Source organism: Clinocottus analis, unplaced genomic scaffold (assembly GCF_023055335.1).
Source record: "Clinocottus analis isolate CAN_PGR_092001 unplaced genomic scaffold, fCliAna1.0.p SCAF_31, whole genome shotgun sequence".
NCBI classification, from domain to species: Eukaryota; Metazoa; Chordata; class Actinopteri; order Perciformes; family Cottidae; genus Clinocottus; species Clinocottus analis.
In genome coordinates, this window is record NW_027176054.1 from 2107267 (window position 1) to 2133141 (window position 25875).

Consider the following 25875-nt stretch of genomic DNA (forward strand, 5'->3'; position numbering starts at 1 on the left):
TGGTGGTGTCCGTGCGACACGGTGTCCAATTAGTGCCGGTTGTTTTGAAGCCCTCGTTAAGGGGCTACATGTTAGTGACACGCTAACAGCTGAGCGTGTTCCCTGACCGCAGGCTGGAGGATTACTATTTGAAACGAGGGCGGAGCCAAAGATATTTGACCCCTATACTTATTATTAACATGTAGTTGTCTTATACTACTTCTCTTAATTACGATGATATTATTATGATTGTTATGACTACGAGGTGGCGTAGCAGCTGGATCCTATTCAACCATGTGTGTGTGAGCAAATTATGGTGATGTCATCGTTTCCCAAAAGCTCCTTTTTTGGTCCACAAAGAAACAAAAAATCTGTTTGTTTTATTTAAATAATCTTCAAAGAGGCCAAAGCATACAGGGAAAAATATACATATTTCTAAACAGCACTGTCGACAGTGCAATGGTGCAGGAAAAGTCTAAAAAATGTCTTAATCTTCACTCCCTTTGCTTCCCTCACCTCACGTCTTGAGTGAGAGAGTCCAAATTACAAAATGAGAAATCTTTGGTTGCACAGCGCCAGTTTTAATCAACATCATTTGCGTCAAGCTGTGAGCCACAAGATGAGGTGCAGCAATTAAACGTCGCACCACCTGAGGAAAGTATCCACCTGTACCGCCTCGCTCTGGGTTTTCACAGAAAGACGGAGGAGGGGGGAGTAATACGACTGGAGAATAAAAAGAACGCCCCTTGCTTCAAGTGTTGAAGCTGCATTCTCTCTCCTGACCACCAGGGGGCGACTCCTCTGGTTGTATAGAAGTCTATGCTTCATGTGTTAAAGCTGCATTCTCTCTCTTGACCACCAGGGGGCGACTCCTCTGGTTGTATAGAAGTCTATGCTTCATGTGTTAAAGCTGCATTCTCTCTCCTGACCACCAGGGGGCGACTCCTCTGGTTGTATAGAAGTCTATGCTTCAAGTGTTGAAGCTGCATTCTCTCTCCTGACCACCAGGGGGCGACTCCTCTGGTTGTATAGAAGTCTATGCTTCATGTGTTAAAGCTGCATTCTCTCTCTTGACCACCAGGGGGCGACTCCTCTGGTTGTATAGAAGTCTATGCTTCATGTGTTAAAGCTGCATTCTCTCTCCTGACCACCAGGGGGCGACTCCTCTGGTTGTATAGAAGTCTATGCTTCATGTGTTAAAGCTGCATTCTCTCTCCTGACCACCAGGGGGCGACTCCTCTGGTTGTATAGAAGTCTATGCTTCATGTGTTGAAGCTGCATTCTCTCTCCTGACCACCAGGGGGCGACTCCTCTGGTTGTATAGAAGTCTATGCTTCATGTGTTAAAGCTGCATTCTCTCTCCTGACCACCAGGGGGGCGACTCCTCTGGTTGTATAGAAGTCTATGCTTCATATTAAAGCTGCATTCTCTCTCCTGACCGCTTCAAACATTTATTATTAAATTCCTTCCACTGATTTACACAACAGTGAAACTCTTCACTGACATCAAAGGTTACATCATTCCAACAATGTTTTTTCAAGCCTGAATTGAAAAAAGAGGCCGAAAGTGATCTCATTTTTCTTTCTTTTCGCCGTCTCATTCGCTTCTTCTCCTCTTTCTTCTAGTTTCCACATCAGACATTATTGTCGGAGCCTGAGACTAATCAAAGAGTAAAGTCTAATTGGAACAAAACCTCCTCCAGTGAGAGCTCACCAGCAGCTCGCCCGTCACCGACTGCAGGAAGCACAGTTTGCAGTTTGAGTGTTTGTGGGCTCGTTGATCGCGTGTGCATCGATGCATATTTGTGTAACTACAAATCCTCGGCCTGTTGTGTGCTCCTCTTCCTGGATCCTTCCACTGCTCGCTCAGCCCATCCGGCTCCCTGCAGCAGAGACGTACCGCCGATCTGCCGTCTGATGCATTTCTTAGTCTCTCGTCCGCCTTCTCCATCTCGAGAGTGAAGCTTTGGGACGTTTTGGCTTCAGGGGAGAAAAAAAAGATGCACAACATTTGCCCTGCGGAAGTCAGAAAGTTCCTCTTCTTGAGTGAACTGGACGTCTTTCAGGTAAAGAGAAACAAAAAGGTAAGAAGGAGAGACAGAAAACTCCCCGATTCCATAAAGATATGAAATATAAACGTTATGGAAGCAGACAGCGGAGACGCTGCAGGTTCTTCCCCATGAAGGCAGAGAGATGCGATACGATGGCTGAACTTGAGATGCAGCTGCAGTCCAATCATCCACCCACTAATCCATCTACCCATCCACCCATCCACCCACCTATCCAATCATCCACCCATCCATCCATCTATCCACCCATCCATACATGCACCTATCCATCCACCCACCCACCTATCCAATCATCCACCTATCCAATCATCCACCTATCCAATCATCCATCTTTCTACCCATCCATCCATCCATCCACCCACCTATCCAATCATCCATCTATCCACCCATCCACCCACCCATCCATACATTCACCCATCCACCCATCCATCTACCCACCCATCCACCTATCCATCCATCCACCCATCTACCCATCCATCCATCCACCCATCCACCCATTCATCCATCCATCCATCCACCCACCCATCCATCCATCCATTCATCCATCCACCCATCTACCCACACCAACCATCCATAATCCACCCATCCTTCCACCCATCCAGCGTTGCCCATGTGTTCCTTTATGTATCAACGCATGTGAATCAGCGAGAAGCGGTTTTGTTTCTCTGCAACAAAAAACCCGACAACAACAGCAACGTCCCACGCTTTCAAAGTAAGAGTCCATAAATCCTCCATATTTCCTCAAATGAAAACCAGTCAGTGACAAACACAAAGAAGGTGATCATGCAGCGTGTTCAGTCTTCTCCCTCATTTTTAATATCGCAAAACTCGCTCTGAGCTCCGGACATCCGTGTAAAATGCCGAGCAGGAAACAAAGGCGTTGTTGTTGTTGTTGTTGTTGTTGTTGGGCTGCATTTTCTTCAGCAGCTTTATGTCCAATTTTTGGCAGGAAGTTACGAGCACAATGCAATCAGATAAGTCCAACAGAGCTGGTGAGTCTGTAACGATGTCACTCATTATAACGACTTCCCATGAATGATGTTTTTAAAAGTTATGACTTGGCATCCTGAGCTACAGCTAATATCCTTTTGTTGTGCAAGAGGAGTGGGGGGGGGGGGAGCGGGGGGGGGGGGGGGGGTTCCTTTTTTATGCTTTTATGTTTTCATAAGCCGGCTGCAAAAAAAACATTTGATTAAAACAAACCTCTCCAATCAGAGGATACAAACTCTCCCCTGCAGTTTGTGTGCAAACTATAGAAATTGCACAATCGCACACCCATCTATCTCTCCCTTCACTCATCCCTCCATCCATCCCTCCATCCATCCATCATCAGTGCATGCGGCGAGTTAAATCCTTTATCCATCCGTCGCAGCAGCCTATTAACTCTCACTCGTCTCTGTCGCTTTCCATATCATTTACAGTTCGGTCAGTCAGCCGTTACGCCGGCTATCACGGGCTCGACACACACAGACACACACAGACACACACAGACACACACAGACACGCGCTCGCGTTGGCACGTTGGTCAATGTCCTCACACAAGATGACTGAATCGAATGCAGATCTACAGCTGTGGTTCTTACTGGAGGCAAAAAGCAACGCTGCCCTTTAAGAGAGGAACTCAATGCACCGCGACGATGGAGGGAAAGCCGCTGACTTGCATGTGAAGTCTTTCTTTAGCAATATTTTCTTCAATAGTTTTCTTAGCCATCTTAAATAATCCGGTTGGAAACGTGCAGATCTTCATTTCCCTGCACGGCCGTCAGACGTTGGTAAAAAAAAACAAAAAGAGCTCTTTTAAATCTCCACGTCGCTCCGGCTGTGAAAGAAGCATTTTGTGGAGAAAAAATAACAAAGTCAAGCTCCTTTTATGTTCGATCCTGATTCATTTCCTCCCCGTTTCATTTGATGACATTACCTGATCGTCTCATCTGCGAGTCAGCGGGGACGGTCCGGATAATCAGGTTCCAGCGAGCAGGTGTGGCCCGCCGCTTTAACGAGGCTAAAATAAACGATCTGGCGGTTCGGAGGCGGCGGGGCTTCCCCGAGCTAACAAGCGCGCTCGGCCGCTAACCGCTAACGAGCTCTCAGACCCAACCGGCGGGAGAGAAGAGGCGGAGCGGCGAGCGCTCGCTGATCAAACGCCGAGGTTGTCGCGCCTCGAGAGTTGTGAACTTTTTCCAACTGGCTTGTTTTTTGTTTTAATTTGTTCATTTCACAGAGACAACGCACACGAATCAAGCAGCCGGAGAAGCTAATCTTCATCTGCTGCCGCGCCAGATGTTTTGATGGCAGCCTGAAATTACAAAAAGTCCAAGAACACGATGCAACTCAGACTCTCCGATAGTCACGTAGAGACACAACTAATTCACAACAAAGCAAAATAAAAGTGTAAAAAAACAGAGCAATGACCTCTCAAGAAAACCTCTTTCTCTTTACACTTGTGCCTCATGACAACATCCTATAAAGAGCTGAGATTGTTCTGCAGTGTTTGATGTAACACATGCTCATGTATCTCACCTGCAAGAGCCTTTAAAAGCTGAATTTAAGAAATTATGTAAAATTGAGAAAAAGGCCTCAGACCCTGAAGGGTTTAGTAACAAATTCACATGATTTCTGGTGCATCTGTTGGCGGCTAACGTGGGATTATCCCGAATCCTGGTTCTGTTCCTTTAACTCGTGTCTGAACACGCTCAACTTGAAGCCGTTTGCACACAGCGAGGATGAAGGGACCGTCTCCGACACCTCGGAGGGTTCAAACTCTTCATCCGCTGAGGAAACATTTTAAAAAAACGGCTTTTCACCCAGAAAACAAGTTCAGACGCTGTGAGAGTTCACTCCGGACCGTCTGCAGACTACGTTTCTGTTGTTCCTCCCTCTCCCTCTCCCTCTCTCTCTCCCTCTCCTTCTCCCTCTCCCTCTCTCTCTCTCTGTCTCTCGCTCACCTTGGTCAAAGTGGTGGAAGTGTGAAAAGCGTCGTCTGATAAAATGTTAATACCCAGCAGGCTCCCTGTGCTGGTGGACAAAAAGAGATAAAAACTACAGGAAGTCACCTCAGAAGTCCACCACCAGAACATTAGATTTGACTTTAAATTGAAGCACCTTCATAACGCTTATTTGTAACGCTTATTCGTAAAGCTTATTCGTAACGCTTATTCGCAACGCTTATTCGTAACGCTTATTTGCCTGAGTTTACTCGACTTTATGTGGTAAATTCACCTCTTTTGTTTTTTCACGGTGGATCTTGTCTTTTCATGGCAGATGAGAACATCACTCATCTTTTCCATTTTCCCCACTCGTGGTCTTCTTTTCTTGTGTCTTCTTCCCGTCTCCTTCACCCTCCTCCCCCTCAATCTGGACCGAGAAGCTACACTCTGGGTTTTTCTCTTGCTTTCAGAGGTGCCCTCTACTTTCTCCTCGCTGGCGTTTTAATCTGCTTCGCAGTCGCTCGCTGACCTTTTTCTTCGTCGTTCACCTCTCTTCATTCACCAGTCGATCCTCTTCCTCTTCATCCTATCACTGTCAGCATGAACCCTCTTTTTCTCTATTAATCCCAGACTCTTTTCACTCGGGCTGCCTTCTCACGGCCTCTTTCCTCTCCTCCTCTGCTGCGCCGTCCTTTTCATCCCTTCTTCCCTCCCTCGTGGTATTTCACACAATGGCAACTGACATTTCCTCCTCTTCCTCCCTCTTGGCCTTCATGCCTTCTTTGCTTCCTCTTCTTTATTCTTTTTTTCTCTTTCTTAACGTTCACATTTTCCTTTTTGCCCGTCCCTCCTGCGCGATGGCTTTTGTCTCTTTTCCATTTAGTGCTCTCTCCCGCCGGACTCCTTTCACAGGAGGGAAACCTTTTGGCTTTTCACTTGTTCGCAACTCAAATCCTCTTTTTTTCTGGATCTGAGTGACGCGTCTCTCTCGAGCGTTCACCTTCTTTTTCCTTCTTTCCATCCTCCCAAAAACATGTACATGACTGCATCTTTAAATATGTATTCTAAACGTCATCCTCAGCTCCTGATTGTATTTTGTATTATTTCTGAACTCTTCTTGACTCGATGACCGATATGGAAAATGCACTTTCTTTGACGATTACATTCAAAACTGTGTTGTTTTCTCGCAGAATATTTGCTACCCAAAATGTAATGTAAAAGAAATATGTAATGAAAAAATAAAAATATTTATTCAAAAAATTAATAAAGAAAAAAATAATTTAAAAAGTAATATAGAAAAGATTTTTAAAAGAAGATTAAAAAAATGATAAATAATAAAACAAATATTAATACAAAGAGTCCACTGAAAAAAGATTGTTTTTCTCCTCATGGCTCGTCTCATATTCATTTTCAATAAAAGGTAAGAAATAATAATCCTCGATCTTTAGCCAAAATGTATTGGGCTCAATCCAACATGAGCTGTTCTTTGCTTCCTCACTTCCTCAGAACAAGGACTCAGTGAACACCGCGTACACTTGCTCTCCATGTAGGGAAGGAGATACCTTGATCCCTCCCTAGCCCACTTCTTATCAGCCCCACAGGAGGAAGAGCAGGGATTAACAAGTCTGGCAAGGACGTAAGAGGACTTTAATATCTCCTAAACTCCACAATTCTTATCTGGACTTTGGTATCAGATCTCGAGTTTGACTTGTGTTGTGTGTTTATGCTGATACCCACTAAGGTCAGGAGGGAACGAAGAGGAGGGAACGAAGAGACAGTCCTGCTTCTTCTTTCAGACCAGAATAATACACAGAGGACTGTATTATAACTACTTTACATAGATATATTTTACATTTACCAAAAGGTACCAAATGCCTCATTTACAAGTTTGAACATCACATTTCATATAGATAGATAGATAGATAGATAGATAGATAGATAGATAGATAGATAGATAGATAGATAGATAGATAGATAGATAGATAGATAAAGATGTAGACGGTAAAAAGGAGGAAGAGAAGCCGTGGTCTGAAAGCCGTCGGCGTTTCTTTGAGTGGAGACAGAAGCGTTCTCTCTCCGGCTCAATCTGGACTAACAAAGCTCCAATGAAACGCTGCGAGTGAACACAATGGATCCTCACGACGGGTCCAAAAATAAGTGCACTCAAAAGCAAGTGCTTCTCCTGTGCAGGTGCTCGGTGAATCAGTGGAAGTGAGGCATGCTGGGTACCGGTCGGAAGCCGCGGCCCTTCAGAAGGCTTTTGGCATTCAACACATTTCCATGACTCAGAGGTCCTCCACCACGTCGTGTCACACAAAAGACTCAAGCCTGACGGTCGCACAAGGGAATGACCGCTGATGTCCCGCTAAGAAAAGAAACTACTTGTTTTCATGGTTTTAAGTGTGAAAGATGAGGTGAGGAGGAAAGAAGATGCTCTGCGGTGTGGCGGTAACAAAGATGGCCACCAATGAAGGCTTTGGTGACAATAACTTAGCATGAAGGCTAAATCACAATACAACAAAGCATTGGCATGTCAGGAAGGAGTTTCAGTCCAAAAATGGAAAAGTTACTTATTTTATGGCAAAACATTGTCAGGTTGTAAACGGTGTCATTCCTCCACATTCCAAACCATGCCAAGTTCATGGTTTTAAACCAGTTAACCCAGTAAACAGGGTTCATACACATCCTGACCAGTCGGACATGACTTTTAAATTGGGAAAAGCCATAACTTTTACCCAATATTCCATAACTTTTACCCAGTATTCCATGACTTGTACCCAATATTCCATAACTTTTACCCAGTATTCCATGGGTTTGAAACAAATAAACACACACACCTAGCAACGACCAAAATCCAAGATGGCGACAGCAAAATGGCCGAACTCAAAGCTTCGAAATATCAGTCAACGAAAACCAAGGTGTGACGTCACAATGACGACGCCCACTTCCTGCAGACTTACAGTCCATAGTGGTAACGTTTTAACTGAACTCCACATTTTGACAACTCAACTTTAGACTTTAGTTTCTCTCCTCAGAACAAAGTCGGCGGCGGCGTGATGGCGGCTCCTCGAGGCCCAGACGGCGAGGTGTCCACGCTACGCTTTCAGGACGTCTCCGTGATGGAGATAATGAACAATGGGGGAGGAGGGGATGAATGAATGCACGCCGGCTTTGTAATTACTTCATTAAGATGAGAATGAAAAGGCGCGCTCAGATTAAAAGATGGCCGCTGATGGTGCAGAATAGAAGAAGCGCTGCAGCAGACAGGTGGACCGACACAAAGGAGACGAGCACGTCGGCTTGCTTTTGTCCTTTTCCGCCACTTTGTTTTGACAGATTTACTGTGAAGAATTATTGAGCAAAAAACAAACTTCATTGTGTTTTTAACGATTGTTTTTCTTGTTTCTGCATTCAACTCTGCTCCTCGTCCGTGTCGTTGAAATGAACACAACTTTATGACCTGATACACAACTTTTACCCCAAGACTGCGGAGCCTTTGTGGCAAAAACCACAAGATTTATGAACGACAGTCTCTGGTTACATCGTTACACAGGTAGTCATCTCATGGGTGCACCACTGGACCTCACTGGTTACCACTGGACCTCACTGGTCACCACTGGACCTCACTGGTCACCACTGGACCTCACTGATTACCACTGGACCTCACTGGTTACCACTGGACCTCACTGGTTACCACTGGACCTCACTGGTCACCACTGGACCTCACTGGTCACCACTGGACCTCACAGCTGCACCATTGGCCCTCACTGGTCACCATTGGACCTCACTGGCCACCATTGGCCCTCACTGGTCACCATTGGCCCTCACTGTTCACCATTGGACCTCACAGCTGCACCATTGGCCCTCACTGGTCACCATTGGCCCTCACTGGTCACCATTGGCTCTCACTGGTCACCATTGGCCCTCACTGGTCACCATTGGCCCTCACTGGTCACCATTGGCCCTCACTGGTCACCATTGGCCCTCACTGGCCACCATTGGCCCTCACTGGTCACCATTAGCCCTCACTGGTCACCATTGGACCTCACTGGCCACCATTGGCCCTCACTGGTCACCATTAGCCCTCACTGGTCACCATTGGACCTCACTGGCCACCATTGGCCCTCACTGGTCACCATTGGCCCTCACTGGCCACCATTGGCCCTCACTGGTCACCATTGGACCTCACTGGTCACCATTGGACCTCACTGGCCACCATTGGCCCTCACTGGTCACCATTGGCCCTCACTGGTCACCACCATCGTCCTCACGCAGCAGCAGCTGGCAACATTCCCCGTCTGTCAGTGAAAGATGGAAAACGCCTCTGAAGCAACAGAGCACGCCCCCGTAATCACAACACAACCTCAGTGATGTCGGCGCGCCGCAAATAGCTGACCTGAATGGCCATCGCCACGCCGACCACGGAGTCCATCTCCCGCCGCTCGGGGAGCGATCGGCTGCGAGCGCTTCTCGTTAGCGCCGCGGCTTCAAACAGCTGCTGCTGCCGAGCGGCTATAAATACAAGCCGCCGCCGAGCTAATGAGCACGATCTGCTCCTGACCCACTGTCAACAACCAGCCTGTGTGTGTGTGTGTGTGTGTGTGTGTGTGTGTGTGTGTGTGTGTGTGTGTGTGTGTGTGTGAAGATACCGCTGACCGGGCCGTTTTGATCGAGGGCTCTGCTGCAAGTCACTGCTCGGCCGACAAAGATCGCGTGCAGCAGGTTTCTGTCTTTTCTTTGCTAAATATAGAACAAGCTAATGTCAGAGAATCTCTCTCTCTCTCTCTCTCTCTCTCTCTCTCTCTCTCTCTCTCTCTCTCTCTCTCTCTCTCTCTCTCTCTCTCTCTCTCTCTCTCTCTCTCTCTCTCTCTCTCTCCTACATTAAGTAGAGTAATCGTGGCTCAATAGCGGCGCCTCCACGGTGCTCTCAGTGGCCTACTGGGAGGCCACACTGGGAACTGATGGTCTGTCGTTTGCTTTTTGACATTTGAAGTGTTAATCTGGGAGAACACTTCGTTAAGCTGCAACTGATCAGCCGTCAATCAAACACGCGGCTGGGGCTTTGATCCAGAGTGGAACGACTCGGCGGCTATTGGAGGAAACGATGTGTGTTCCACTTTTCCTGGTCCCCAGTGGATGACACCAGCAACTGGACCAGCTGCGACAGATCAGAGTCTTAAGTTTCCCTTCATTGATTGAGTCTGCAGTGGACACATACTGAGCCCTTTCTGGGTCACTTATGTGGGCTTTGGTCCGGGGGGGCGGGGCTTCTCATCCAGGGGAAAAAAAAACTAAAAATAAACTTCCATCTGCTCCAACGTGAGAGATTCATGTGGCCTTAAAACCAAATCAGCTCCATAGATCCTCATGGGGGTCTGCACCTCTTTCTGGAGCCCACATGAGTTCTACGATCTCTTGTATGCCATATTTTGATCATAACTATGAACAGCCAGCATGATATGAGCAAGATTCCCCCAAAATCACAATAAAACAAAGCATTGGCCTCTCAGGAAGGAGTTTCCAGCGCCGGATTTGTCTATTTTGTGACTCCAAGGTACTAAAGGAGGTTTATAAATGAGTTGCATTGCTGTGTTAGACTGTTGGGACGTGTCTGTTCGTGAAATCTGTCGTACGGGTTGCTTATCGCGAGTTTAGTGAAACGTTGTGGTCGCTGCGGCCGTTTCAGGAGTCTACTTAAACTTAACGGTTACTTTAATGTTGTGTAAGCCACACGTCTCTTCTCACGAGGGTTGTGGTGTTGTAGCACTTTAAATGAAGTGAAACGACCACGTGGTTGCAGAGAAAATGAAGGAAACGTTTTAAAAAACTGTTGCGCATGCAGTACCGCCAGCGGCCTCCAGGGGGAAACACTCGCTCTGCTGCTCTGACGGCTGACCTGCATTTCCTTTTAGCGTGAGCAGTCAGGCCGAGCAGGCGTTGGTATCCGGCGCGTTGTGGTCCCAACAGGTGTGTGTGTGTGTGTGTGTGTGTGTGTGTGTGTGTGTGTGTGTGTGTGTGTGTGTGTGTGTGTGTCCACGCCTCCACACAACGCATAACAATGGGAATATAATTACGTGAGTTCGATGTTCTTCAGATCGTCCGCCAGCCGTCAGCGATGAACGCCTGCGAACAAAAAGAGGAAAGAAGTTGAATCAACCGTCAGCGACGTCCTCTGAATAAAGTTTTGTTTAAAAAAAGGGAGGGGGCGGGGCAGAAGAGAAGCTCCCTGATTGGTGCGTTTGTCCTCTTCAAACAGAGACAAGTGATGCAGACGCACAAAGAGCAACAAACACAACAAACACAACCACACAACGAAGCCACGAAGACGCAAACGATGCTGCTCGACATCAGGAGAGAAGTGGAGTGAAGTGGAGTAAAGTCAAGTGGAGTGAAACGGAGTGAAGTGGAGTGAAGTGGAGGCGGTTGGCTGGAACACCAGCCGGCGCCGTAAAGACCGGCGGTTGGACTCCAGTGCATGCTGGGAGATCCGTTCCTCCTAAACAAAGCAGCATCAGCGCTGCGCAGTGTGAATACACTTCAACCACATCAATGTGCAAAGACCACTTCATTTATCTTCATTTAAAAACATGTAACACGTGAAAGCAGTTGAAGTGTCAGAGATGAAGTGTGAACTATAGAAAGCTGCAGCTTTCAACATTAACTCTGACCACAAAAGATCTGCTGCAACTCGTATTCATTCATTTGCTGAAAAGCGACACAGCGGGACACAACACGACACAACACAACCTTCCAGAGACACACACTGTCCTCTCAGAGGGAACAACACAACACAACCTTCCAGAGACACACACTGTCCTCTCAGAGGGAACAACACAACACAACCTTCCAGAGACACACACTGTCCTCTCAGAGGGAACAACACAACACAACCTTCCAGAGACACACACTGTCCTCTCAGAGGGAACAACACAACACAACCTTCCAGAGACACACACTGTCCTCTCAGAGGGAACAACACAACACAACCTTCCAGAGACACACACTGTCCTCTCAGAGGGAACAACACAACCTTCCAGAGACACACACTGTCCTCTCAGAGGGAACAACACAACTACTCGGTTCGTTCAGTCACAACATCAAACGCTCGTCCCTTTGAAACGCAGAGTTACTTTGTCTTCACCGGCAACTTGAGCAAACAAGATGCACGGAGAGGAACACACACACACACACACACAGACACACACACCTTTAACTGTACCTGCTCACGCTGGCAGGTGATGTGTTACAATTACTGCCGTCGTACTTTGACCTTGATAAAGTCACTTGAGTGAGACTGTTCAAAGACTTTGCTAGTGTGTGTGCATGCACGTGTGTGTATGTGTGTGCATGTGTGTGCGTGTTTGTGTGTATGTGTGTGCATGTGTGTGCTCTTCTGCATTAAACCATAAAAGGGAAGAAATGAAAAAGGAAAAGTGAGGATATTTTGAGGACATCTTCAAAGTGCTGCCGGAGGCTGAGGAACGTGCCGGAGTCCCAGGTTACACACACACACACACACACACACACACACACACACACACACACACACACACACACACACACACACACCGTGTTTGCATCAGTGTGTGTGTGTGTGTGCGCCTTCACATGCAGCACAACACACACTGTGTTATATTCATGTGTTCATGTCAGCAGCATACATTCAGGCATCCATATAAATGTTTATTCTTTTAATCAAACTATTGTCTCATTTGGTCATAAGTCATGAACATTTAGTTAAAAGTCATTTAAATGTAGTTAAAAGTCATTTAAATGTAGTTAAAAGTCATAGAAATTCAGTTAAAAGTCATGTAAACATGCGTAAAAGTCATAGAAGTTTGTGTAAAAGTGATAGAAATGAGTTAAAGTCTTGTGAATGAGTTAAAGTCTTGTGAATGAGTTAAAGTCTTGTAAATGAGTTAAAGTCGTGTGAATGAGTTAAAGTCTTGTAAATGAGTTAAAGTCTTGTAAATGAGTTAAAGTCGTGTGAATGAGTTAAAGTCTTGTAAATGAGTTAAAGTCTTGTAAATGAGTTAAAGTCTTGTGAATGAGTTAAAGTCTTGTGAATGAGTTAAAGTCTTGTAAATGAGTTAAAGTCTTGTAAATGAGTTGAAGTCTTGTGAATGAGTTGAAGTCTTGTAAATGAGTTAAAGTCTTGTAAGTGAGTTAAAGTCTTGTAAGTGAGTTAAAGTCTTGTAAGTGAGTTAAAGTCTTGTAAATGAGTTAAAGTCTTGTGAATGAGTTAAAGTCTTGTAAATGAGTTAAAGTCTTGTGAATGAGTTAAAGTCTTGTAAATGAGTTAAAGTCTTGTAAATGAGTTAAAGTCTTGTGAATGAGTTAAAGTCTTGTAAATGAGTTAAAGTCTTGTGAATGAGTTAAAGTCTTGTGAATGAGTTAAAGTCTTGTAAATGAGTTAAAGTCTTGTGAATGAGTTAAAGTCTTGTGAATGAGTTAAAGTCTTGTAAATGAGTTAAAGTCTTGTAAATGAGTTAAAGTCTTGTAAATGAGTTAAAGTCTTGTAAATGAGTTAAAGTCTTGTAAATGAGTTAAAGTCTTGTAAATGAGTTAAAGTCTTGTAAATGAGTTAAAGTCTTGTAAATGAGTTAAAGTCTTGTAAGTGAGTTAAAGTCTTGTGAATGAGTTAAAGTCTTGTAAGTGAGTTAAAGTCTTGTGAATGAGTTAAAGTCTTGTAAGTGAGTTAAAGTCTTGTGAATGAGTTAAAGTCTTGTAAATGAGTTAAAGTCTTGTGAATGAGTTAAAGTCTTGTAAATGAGTTAAAGTCTTGTAAGTGAGTTAAAGTCTTGTGAATGAGTTAAAGTCTTGTAAGTGAGTTAAAGTCTTGTGAATGAGTTAAAGTCTTGTAAATCTTTGGTCAGGATGTTTAAAGTTTGCTTCTCGTTTTCTGATCTCGCTGCTGAAAGAAAAAAAAAGCCACAAAACCCAAAATGCTGAACTGCAGTTTTCCCCCAGAAGGATCCGTCAGCTGAAGGAGAGATAACGCCACAGCGGGGGGGCGGGGCCACGGGGGGGAGGAGCTTATCCTGGAGCTCGTCCTGGAGCTCGTCCTGGAGCTCGTCCTGGAGCTCATCCTGGAGCTCGTCCTGGAGCTCGTCCTGGAGCTCGTCCTGGAGCTCGTCCTGGAGCTCGTCCTGGAGCTCGTCCTGGAGCTCGTCCTGGTCCTGGCGCTTCAGATCGGCGCTTCAGGGCCGGAGAGTTTCTCCTTCCTCGAAGTCTTTAGAAGGACGAAGCAGCAAACTGCTGACTCCATGTTTTATTCATCTGCTCTTATGAGGACATGAAAAAATGAGAGAGGAAGTGAGACGAGAAGGAAACGATCTCGACGACGATGACGACGATCCAGAAGCAGAGGAAGGAGAGAGAAGTGGCTGTTTGGAACCTTTAGAACCTTTAGAACCTTCTAGAACCTTTAGGCCTGAACTGGTCGCATTGGGGCATGCTGGGTATTAATATTTGCACACGTTTCTGCTTGAAACAGTCCGGCCGCATTTGGGTTTTTCAGGTACTAATACATCCCAGAATACTCTCTCGTACTTCATTAAACTCCTTCCACATTTAAAAACTTGTTTATGGTTTTTTGAGAAGTTCTTCAGGGTAAAACAAAACAAGAGTACTTCAACTCCCTTGTATTCTTGTATTTTAATATATTTTGAGACTTGACGTTGGTGATGATGTCACTATTTTTAACGATAGCGTTCTCGGGCTAAACGCCACGTGAGCGCCTGTGATGTCATCACGCGGCCACGAGGATCTCTTTGTACTTTCATACCTTCATATTCTGAAAGGTCGTCAACCTTCACCCGTCTGTTGGTGCATCGGCTGCATCTGTCTCTGCACGTGACGCACGATGATGAACTTTTGCTTTGGCAGCTTAATCCAGACAGATTATCACTGAACTGAGGAAGAAATACGCTTTTCAAACTAGAAGCCAGCTGTTTCTCAAATGTTTAACTCCATCATTTGAGTCTGAATCAGCACTTTTCTGGAGAGTTCAGCTGTCGACTGAAATAAATAAATAATGTCTGCAGCGCACTCCCCCTCCCTCCTCATGGAACATGGGAGGGAGGGGGAGGGGGGAGGGGGAGGAGGAGGGGAGGAAGTGAGGGGAGGGAGGAAGGGAGGAGGAGAGGAATGAAGGAGGGAGGAAGTGAGGGAGGGGAGAAGGGGGGAAGTGAGGGAGGAGGGAGGGGGGGAGGAGAGGCATGAAGGGAGGGAGGAAGGGAGGAAGTGAGGGAGGGAGGAAGGGGGGAGGAGAGGCATGAAGGGAGGGAGGAAGGAGGAAGTGAGGGAGGGAGGAAGGGGGAAGTGAGGGAGGGAGGAGGAGGATGAGAGGTAGGGAGGGAGGAAGGGGGGAAGGGAGGAGGAAGGGAGGAGGAAGGAAGGGGGAGGAATAGGTAGGAAGGAAGGGAGGAAGGACAGTGGGAGAAAAAGAGGAAGAGGAGGAGGAATAGGGAGGAAGGAAGGGAAGAAGGGAGGAAGTGAGGAAGGAGGAAGGGAGAGAGGGAGGAGGAATAGGTAGGAAGAAAAGGGAAGAAGGAGGAAGTGAGGAAGGGAGGAAGGGAGAGAGGAAGGAAGGGGGAGGAATAGGTAGGAAGAAAGGGAGTAAGGGACAGTGGGAGGAAGAGAAGGAAGAATAGGAGGAAGGGACCTGTGCAATGCACTCAAAAGGCTCTTTTTATAACACACACACACACACACACACACAGACACACACAGACACAGACAACACACACACACACACAGACACACACAGTGGCGCGACGCTCACAGAGTGACCAGTTGCGCAACTCCTCACGGCCCCGTTGGCCTGAAAGAGAGCAGCGGTGTTGCTCAAGAGGTTGCTCAACAGGTTGCTCACAGGTTGCTCAAGAGGTTGCTCAAGAGGTTGCTCAACGTGTTGCTCAACGTGTTGCTCAACAGGTTGCTCAACATGTTGCTCAACGTGTTGCTCAACAGGTTGCTCAACATGTTGGCTCAACGCGCGGGTCGGCTGCAGGACAGGAACTGGCGAGGGCGAGTTTGTTCTGGACTGGGCTCTGGAGGCAAAGTTCAGGCCGACGTTTGTTCTGGACTCGACGGGTCGACTCGGGTCAGAACCCCGGCGCCGCTGAGCGACAGCAGCTTCCTGTCAGCAGCTTCCTGTCAGCAGCTTCCTGTCAGCGACGGCTAACGTGATGCATTGTGGGTCATTTCAGAAAGGTTACATCTCTAACCCGCTCAGCTTCAGGGTCATGGTTTAACTTTACATGGAGGAAGGAGGAAGAGGAGGAAGAGAGGAAGAGGAGAAGGAAGAAAGAGGAGGAAGAGGAGGAGGAAGAGAGGAAGGAAGAAAGAGGAGGAAGAGGAGGAAGGAAGGAAGAAAGGAAGAGAGGAAGAGGAGGAAGAGGAGAGGATGACAGCAGGGACTGAGAGGAAATCAGCAACAAAAAAGAAGAAGAGAGATTCATAGCAGACGAGAGGTGACGAGAGGGGAGGAGAAGAGAGTGCAAGGAAATGAAGGAGAGGAAGGAAAGGAAAAGAGAGGAGAGGAGGAAGTGATGGGGTCTGATGAAAACAGGACGAGGAAGGGAAAGGAGACGAAGTGAGAGTGATGCCTCCTTTCTGTTGCCTGATGAGACACAGGATGGAGAGAGAGAGAGAGAGAGAGAGAGAGAGGAGAGAGAGAGAGAGAGAGAGAGAGAGAGAGAGAGAAAGAGAGAGAGATGCAGGATGGAGAGAGAGAGAGAGAGAGAGAGAGAGAGAGAGAGAGAGAGAGAGAGAGAGAGAGAGAGAGAGAGAGAGAGAGAGAGAGAGAGAGAGAGAGAGACGCAGGATGGAGAGCGATCGCTGCTGCTTCTTCTGCAGCTTCAATGTCGACATTGTAACAGGATAAGAGAAGATTTCCTCTGCGGCCGCAGAAGAGACAGAAGAAGAAGAAGAAGAGGAAGAAGAAGAAGAGGAAGAAGAAGAAAGAGAGAAAGAAAGGGAGAAAGAAAGGGAGGGAGCCTCGTGGGGCTTATCTCTGCTTCAGACACATGTTAACACATGAAAGGAAGCTTCAAGCGCTGCACTAACACGCCTTGACACGCGTTGTAACACACACACACACACACACACACACACACACACACACACACACTGATGCAACACCGCAGAGCGCTTCGTGTATCTCTTGTGCATCTCAGAGTCGTTCTCCAGCACATAGATATGGAAACACATTTGTATTCAGCACACACACACAACACACACACACACACACACACACACACACACACACACACACACACACACACACACACACACACACCTTTGTGCGTCCATGCCTGTGAGGCTCTTTGGTGTTATGATGACTTTCTTTCACCTGTTTCTAATCTCATTTAAACTTTGAGATTATGAGTTATTAAACAACTCAACGGGTTCGCAGCCTTTCAAAGTGTCGCTCGGTGGCCTTTGACCTTCGACCTCGTGCTGCTCTGGAAACACAACGTCACAACCGCAGTTTGCCTCGCAGGCCGTGTGTGTGCAGCCTTCCAGCCCGCGCTGAGGGATTACACAACACGCTAACACAACACGCTAACACAACACGCTAACACAACACGCTAACACAAGCTGATGCGTGAGAGGGGAGGAGTCTCCACAAGAAGTAAGGAATTAAAAGATGGCAAAAGATGTGTGTGTGTGTGTGTGTGTGTGTGTGTGTGTGTGTGTGTGTGTGTGTGTGTGTGTGTGTGTGTGTGTGTGTGTGTGTGTTGTTGCTGCATTCACACTGTGATGAATGTAGTTAAAGTTTTCTGGCATCTTTGGAACATTGCTTGATTAACCTCGTGGTTTCAGCTCTATTGAGACGGAGGGAATCCATTTAGCTGTACTACACACACCACACACACACACACACACACACACACACAGGTTCAGACATATTTGTGAGCACTAGGCAGCATGCTGGGAATGAAAATGCTGGCAAACACTCGGAATCAAGACGCACACAAATAAATCACACACACACGGTCACACTCACACACACACACACACACAGTCACACACACAGTCACACACAGTCTGGCGTACAGTCAGACTTACACATTGCTCAGCAGCAGAATGCATGATGGGAATACACACACTCTCTCACACACTGCCACTTCATGGATCGCTGCAGCTGAATAAAAACACATTTAAAAGGCGTCATTGGACACACACACACACACACACACACACACACACACACACACACACACACACACACACACACACACACACACACACACACCACAGTGTTTAACATCTCCATCGCTTGATTGCTGCTGCACACAAAACATGTGTCGTGGTGCCTTCAAGGACCTCTAGCAGCAGCATTAGCAGCAGCATGTAGCAGCAGCATTAGCAGCATGTAGCAGCAGCAGCATTAGCAGCAGTAGCAGCATTAGCAGCAGCAGCATGTAGCAGCAGCAGCTCCCTCCATGTTACAGTAAAGATGTCATTAGTGAATTGATTGATATTGTAACAGGATAATCAATGAAGCTGCATCGCCTCCTCTCTCTCTCTCTCTCTCTCTCTCTCTCTCTCTCTCTCTCTCTCTCTCTCTCTCTCTCTCTCTCTCTCTCTCTCTCTCTCTCTCTCTCTCTCTCTCTCTCTCTCTCTCTCTCTCTCTCTCTCTCTCTCTCTCTCTCTCTCTCTCTCTCTCTCTCTCTCTCTCTCTCTCTCTCTCTCTCTGCTGACTACATTACTGCCGTATCTCTCCACAATGCATCCTGCTCGGCGGCCATCTGACTCCCTGATTGGAGCAGAGAGACACGCCTACCTCCCATAAGCCACGCCCACCTCCCATAAGCCACGCCCTCCTTCAGGAGGTGCTGTGAATCCTTCTTGTTTGTTTTAATACTTTATTCTTCCTCCATCTGGAGCTCGCTGGTGTTTCATGTTTCTCCTGAGACGCTTTGACTCATCATCGCCTTCCCAACCCGTCATCGTTCATCTCATTGTGTTTTACTGAAGCTGCAGATGAGCCCTCCACCGCTCTCTGGGTCACGTGACCCGCATCGCTTCACGTGTTCCAGAACACGGGATGAAGAGTTTCTGCTTCCTTTAGTTCCACTCACACAACAAACATGTGACGCTTCCCTCCATGTTTGACCGGGTCGGTCGGATAAATACTAGAGATGTAAATGAGCCAGTGTGTGTGTGTGTGTGTGTGTGTGTGTGTGTGTGTGTGTGTGTGTGTGTGTGTGTGTGTGTGTGTGTGTGTGTGTGTGTCCTCCAGATCAGCAGCTCACAGTGAAGCGATAACGCAGCAACAAAAGGCTCACGGCTCCGACCCGCATCACAAGTACCGACACGCGTGAGAGGAATAGTGGAGCCGGTGGCTCCGAGACAGCCGCCATGTTGCATGTGGGGAGAGCGTGTGCGTGTGTGTGCGTGTGTGCGCGCGCGCGTGTGTGTGTGTGTGTACAGGAGAGAGGAGAGGAGGAAGAGGAAGTTGAAGAACCCCCATGGAGACAGATTTCAGAGCCGCCGCTTACTTGCAATGTTTCACTTACCGCTGCATTGACATAAACACCATGACACACACACACACACACACACACACACACACACACACACACACACACACACACACACACACACACACACACACACACACACACACACTTTGAGTCCGTTATGATGAATTACAATCCGCCTTTTGGGAAACATAATCTGTTTTAACGACATCATCATGCAAACATCAAAAGATTATTACACTCGATTCATTCCAAAGTACATAAAGTACACAAAGTATTCAGTCCTCTGTGTTTTTATACACTGGTTTCACTGCGTGAAGACATTCACTATGATGACATCATAGAGGAGGTGAAGACATTCACTATGATGACATCATAGAGGATGTCTTCATCTCAGAAAACTGACTGAACTGAAATCTGTTCATTTAAATAAAAATCCAGGTGCAGTGGAGCCCAGTGCGCTAGCCCATCTATGCTACGCTAGCCCATTTATGCTATGCTAGCTCCTGAAGGTCCACTGACTGTGAGGACGACGGAGGAGGAGGAGGAACGCTCTCCGTCTTGATCACTAGATGATGTGACGCTTCACTTTGTCTCTTCATCTCCTTTCTTTATCGTTTCAATCCGTCTCCACAGCTGACGCTCCAGGGAATGACAGCTGGGAGGAGGGGGCGGGGCTTAGCCGAGGGCCAATTTCCCATCGGCCCTGCTTTGCTGAATAATAAGCAAAACATGGAGCTTTTCTCTTTGTATCACGGTGAAATGAAACATGTCAGAAACAGCTGCGATTCAGCGTGACAACAAACCCGCACGCAACGTGTGCAGGAGGAGAGGGAGGCGGCTGCCAATCAAACACGAGGAGGCCACGCCCACACAGCCCAGACCTGCAATTATGTAAATGAGAAAACACCTGAAGGGAGGAAGGGGGCGTAGCCAGCTAGCGCTGCTGCTAGCTCCCCTCTGTAGCCAGCTAGAGCTGCTAATAGCTTCCCTCTGTAGCCAGCTAGTGTTTCTGCTAGCTCCCTGCTGTAGCCAGCTAGCGCTGCTGCTACTTGCCCGTGTCCCCTCGAGTCGGGTGTCGAGCAGTAGCGGGACCGGCCCCGAGCTGAGGCCTGGTCCCGCTACCTTCGGTGGTTGTCGGGGAGCTAGCGGGTAGCTAGCAGTAGAGCTAGCTGGGACACCCAGCGAAGGCAGTAGCGGCTCGCGACGCGACTTTTCCGGTGCGTTAAAAAGGACCTCAGACGGCTGCTCCTTGAAATGTGGAAGCCGACCCTCAGAGAGCACTAATGAGCGCCGAGCAGAGTCCTGACCACAGCTGCTCTCTGTCGCCAACGATTATGCTAATGTGTGTTTAGCGTCATCGTGTCTGTGACCTCGACACCTCCACGCACGGCCAGACGGGTTTTTATCGTGACAACTTGTCAAAAACTTTAAAATAAAAAACATTTCCCCTCTGACGTTTCCTCCGCCTCACAGGAAGCCTCTTCTTTAATATTCCATTTCCAGCAGCTTGTTCGACTTCACACACTCCTCTTCATCCTCCCTTTCTCCTCCTCCTCCTCATCCCTTCCTCCCTTTCTCCTCCTCCTCCTCATCCCTTCCTCCTCTCACCTTCTCTCTCCATCTCTGGCTGCTCTCCGTCGTCGTCCTCGGCCTCTCTCCTCCTCCTCCTCCTCCTCCTCCTCCTCCTCCTCTTCGTCGCGCCTCGACGCCGCCACAGATCCGTCACGGCTCTGCTCTTTCTTCTCTTTCTTCAACCCCTCGCACTCGTCTTCTCCCTCACATCTCCTTCATCCCTCCATCCTCCGGCTGCCGCGGCGCGTTAGCGGCCGCTAAACGGCTCTTATCTTCTACTTCTCTCTGACGAGGAGCTCGATGCCTTTGTCCTCGCGGCTCTTCAGATTGTTCGAGGGGAATTCAACTCGTGACTTCTGCTTCTCTCTCTGTGTGTGTGTGTGTGTGTGTGTGTGTCATCAGAATTCTACTTTTAGCAGCTTGCAGGACAAACTCAGTCATTGGAAGCAAAGTACTTTCTATGCTATGCTATGCTATGCTATGCGTTAGCTTCCAGCTGCACCGATCCGCTGCCGACAGCAGCAGAAATGGATTTTTCTGCCGGCTCGACGCTTCCTTGATATTTTCTCTCGCTTTGACATCTTTCTGGCATCTTTTCCTGGCGTCATTCAAACAGAGATCTCTCTGACCTGTCCGTCAGCGAGATGACTCTCAAGCTCAGACACGTCTCTGGGCATAAATGATCATTTCTGATTTTATTAGCGATGTCTTGATGCCAGAACTGTGCTCGTCGGTACCAGCAGGAGGGAAGTTCCTCGACTCTCAGATAACAACGTTGATACCTCGATAAAAAACAAACAGCTCTCTAATAATTCATCATATTGCCGTTAACTTCCTCACCAGGAAATGAATTTTACCAGGTTACACACGCTGGACCGTAGTTTTCTTCTTTCACTCTATTTTATAATTCATGATTTAGGGAATGTTTCAGTCGCGCAGCAACGCGAGGCGAGCAGAGATCTCTTACTGGGGATTTCTAAATGTGAAGTTGTTCTCAAGTCCTGGATTTGGACCGATGAGGAGGACCAGGTGAGGAGGGCCCGGTGAGGAGGGCCCGATGTGGAGGGCCCGATGAGGAGGGCCAGGTGAGGAGGACCAGGTGAGGAGAGCCCAGTGAGGAGGGCCCGATGAGGAGGGCCCAGTGAGGAGGGCCCGGTGAGGAGGGCCCGGTGAGGAGGGCCAGGTGAGGAGGGCCCGGTGAGGAGGGCCAGGTGAGGAGGGCCCGATGAGGAGGGCCCGATGAGGAGGGCCAGGTGAGGAGGGCCAGGTGAGGAGGGCCAGGTGAGGAGGGCCCGATGTGGAGGGCCCGATGAGGAGGCCAGGTGAGGAGGGCAGGTGAGGAGGGCCATGTGAGGAGGGCCAGGTGAGGAGGGCCAGGTGAGGAGGGCCCGATGAGGAGGGCCAGGTGAGGAGGGCCCGACTGTTCCTCCCTCATGCACACATTGAGAGGATTACACCGCCTCTTCCCCCCCCCCCCTCCTCCTTTTTGTCTTTGCTCCAAGAAGCAGGTGCTGTGTTTTGGTTGCGGATCCTTTTCCCGGGAGTTTGGTTCAAAGAATCCTGCGACTCATTTTTTCATGAACTTACAGGACTTCTCCTGAATGGAATCTGAGTTCAGGGAAACAGACGACGCCTGAACGTATAAAAGAGCCGTGACGGAGGCTGAGCTTCATTTTATCTTCCTATCTCTCAAACACAGACCGTCACAGGGATGATGAGCGGGGACTAAATGGAATCCCTACAACACAATTAAACCTTTATGATGTATATATATCTTGTAATATATATATATATATATATATATATATATATAATATATATATATATATATATATATTTATTTAATAAGAAGCCTCAGAAGTCAAGTTTGATGAGCAGCTACACATCATCCCTTTGATGTCATATAAATAGATCTTTGTATGACTTCGTTGTTCCGTGCATTTTCTCTTTGAAACACAACATACACACACACACACACACACACACACACACACACACACACACACACACACACACACACACACACACGGTCCCGTTCTGTACATTTACACTTCAAAAGTTAGGAAGAGGAGGAGCGGAGCCGACGGGGGGAAACGAGCGGCAAAACTACAAAAGAAAGAATGAAGAGAAGACAAAACAAGTTAGAGAGGAAGAGGAGGAGGAGGAGGAGGAAGAGGAGGAAGAGGAGAGGCAGAGTGAGGGTCTGGAGGGGCCTGAGCATTCATAGGAGACTGAAAGAGAGCGGATGAAGGGCCGGAGCGGCGGGAACATCACGAGGCTACGATGTAGCGAAAGCCCCAAAACAGAAACATGGCTGCTGGTTCTCTTCTCCCGTGTTTGCTTCAGAGTGTTGTGGATCCAGGATGCAGCCGACAGGAGGGAGGGACTCACACAGCAGGTACAAGTCATCCTGCTCCTTCAGGACCACGGACAGCGCCGGCCTCTCACCAAGAGGAGGCATTGTAATTATCACTAAACTCGTTTCTCATATTCATAAACGACTTCATCGTCTCCGCCTGAAAGAAGTATTAAACGTGTTGGACAGAAACATCCTGTAAAATATCTGATCATCATTTTAAAAAACATAATTTTCACTCCAACGTGCATTTCCTTAAGGACTTCCTTAACATTTAATCTGCTTTCTCCATCAGGTATCCTGGTAAAACCTGTCGACGTTCTCAGTTTAATGCCGTTAACGAGGAAAAATACTTGTTTTTTTTTAGTAAAACTTCAGGATTTGGCTTTAAAACGTTTGTTACGCTATCGACCATAATATTTATATATCCCACTGCTTCTGTGAACCTACGACCTTTTGGTAAAACAATTTCCATGAAAACAGTTCGTCCACATGAGTAAAGTTATGTTTTAACAAGAGATGTGAAGAATTTACTAAATGGAGCTTCAATTTTCAGCGTTTGGGCGAAATGATCAGTTCACACTGATGAAGCGTCATTAATCTGAGACGTCACACTGACACGACGCAGCGCGTGTTCTGATGCGACACATGGACATGTGTCTCACATGCAAAGAGCCTTTCAAAGGTTCACTCAGAAATGATGTAAAATCAAGAAAACGACCCGCGACTCTGAAGACGCGCTTGTGTTTTTTCTGTGTGACGAACACAGCGGCTCCTGGGTGAAAGTCCTGTGCATGTGCAGCCTCCGTGGACATGGACGACGTCAGGCTCATCCAGGGAAGAGGATGAAGAGGCTGAAGATGAGGAGGCCGATAAGAAGTCTTTTTGAGGAGTCCGCTGCTGAACATTCTGCTGTTTAATGCAGCAGCATTAGCAGCATTAGCATTAGCAGCTTTAGCAGCATTAGCAGCTTTAGCAGCGGCAGCATTAGCAGCATTAGCAGCAGCAGCAGCAGCGTGTTGTAGAGCATCTTTATGTTTTATTGATCACCGGTCCATCCGCCCCGCAGCTTCAGCACCAGCTGGCAGAACTTTGTGTCGGCGTAAAGAAAGTAACAACAATCTGTCCTGTTGCTATGACGCCAGCGGAGCTGCTCGTTAGCGGAGCTGCTCGTTAGCGGAGCTGCTCGTTAGCGGATGATGGAACGAGTATTTAGGATGTGTGAGGTTTAGACTTAAGTCTTTAAGTCACACCGCAGAGTCTGTTATTTTATTTTATAAAGGAAATTGATGCTTGTAATTTTTCAAAGTTTTTTTTTTTTTTTTTTTAACAAAACATTATGATGTTGTTTTTGGCTCCATAACATCAAAACCATAAACGTTTTGTTTACTTCTTTTTTTTTTTGTTGAATAGATTGTTGATGTTTTCAAAGTGCAACAACAAAACTTTTTTCAGGTTAAAATATTTTTTTTCCAAATGAACAAAACCTTTGTTGTGCATTTGTCTCCATACTGAAGGCCGAGAACAGCGAAGTGGACTGAAGTGGACTGAAGTGGACTGAAGTGGACTGAAGGGAAACGGCTGCTGAGTCTCAGCTTCAGGAAACAGACTCAGACTCTTTGACTCCGCCCTCAGCGCCGAAATGTCAGAGCAGGTTAACAAACCTCAGACCAATGAAGGAGTGAGTTGTGAGTCTGTATGACCTTTCTTAATGACTACGCTCCACACACACACACACACACACACACACACACACACACACACACACACACACACCACACACACACACACACACACACACACACACACACACACACACACACACACACACACGGCAGTGGAGTTTGAAAACAGCGTGCTGCTCCTTCGTGGAGCGTTCTCATTGGTCCGTCGGCGCTGTTCTTATCTCCCTGTATTTCCTCTCCGCTGCAGCAGGTGAATTCCTTTTTTTCCACTTTCCCCAAACAGGAAACAAGGTTGTGGAAGCTCGTCTCTGTCTTCAAACTTCTCTCCTGCATCCTCATCTCCTCATCCCTCCTGCATCCTCATCCCTCCTGCATCCTCATCTCTCTTTCATCCTCATCTCCTGATCTCTCCTGCATCCTCATCTCCTCATCCCTCCTGCATCCTCATCCCTCCTGCATCCTCATCTCCTCATCCCTCCTGCATCCTCATCTCCTGATCTCTCCTGCATCCTCATCTCTCCTGCATCCTCATCTCCTGATCTCTCCTGCATCCTCATCTCTCCTGCATCCTCATCTCCTGATCTCTCCTACATCCTCATCCCTCCTGCATCCTCATCTCCTGGTCTCTCCTTCATCCTCATCTCCTGATCTCTCCTGCATCCTCATCTCCTGATCTCTCCTGCATCCTCATCTCTCCTGCATCCTCATCTCCTGATCTCTCCTGCATCCTCATCTCTCCTGCATCCTCATCTCCTGATCTCTCCTACATCCTCATCCCTCTGCATCCTCA

At 47.4% G+C, this 25875-nt stretch overlaps 1 protein-coding gene across 1 annotated transcript in view; it reads right to left on the reverse strand.

Moving 5' to 3' along the window:
• Positions 1 to 25875, reverse strand: part of LOC137798784 (protein phosphatase 1 regulatory subunit 29-like) — a 108595-nt gene that overhangs the window by 25076 nt on the left and 57644 nt on the right. The window contains exon 3 of the mRNA XM_068595733.1: positions 11049 to 11097. The gene's annotated coding sequence lies outside the window, so the exon portion shown is untranslated. The remainder of the gene's footprint in view (positions 1 to 11048; positions 11098 to 25875) is intronic.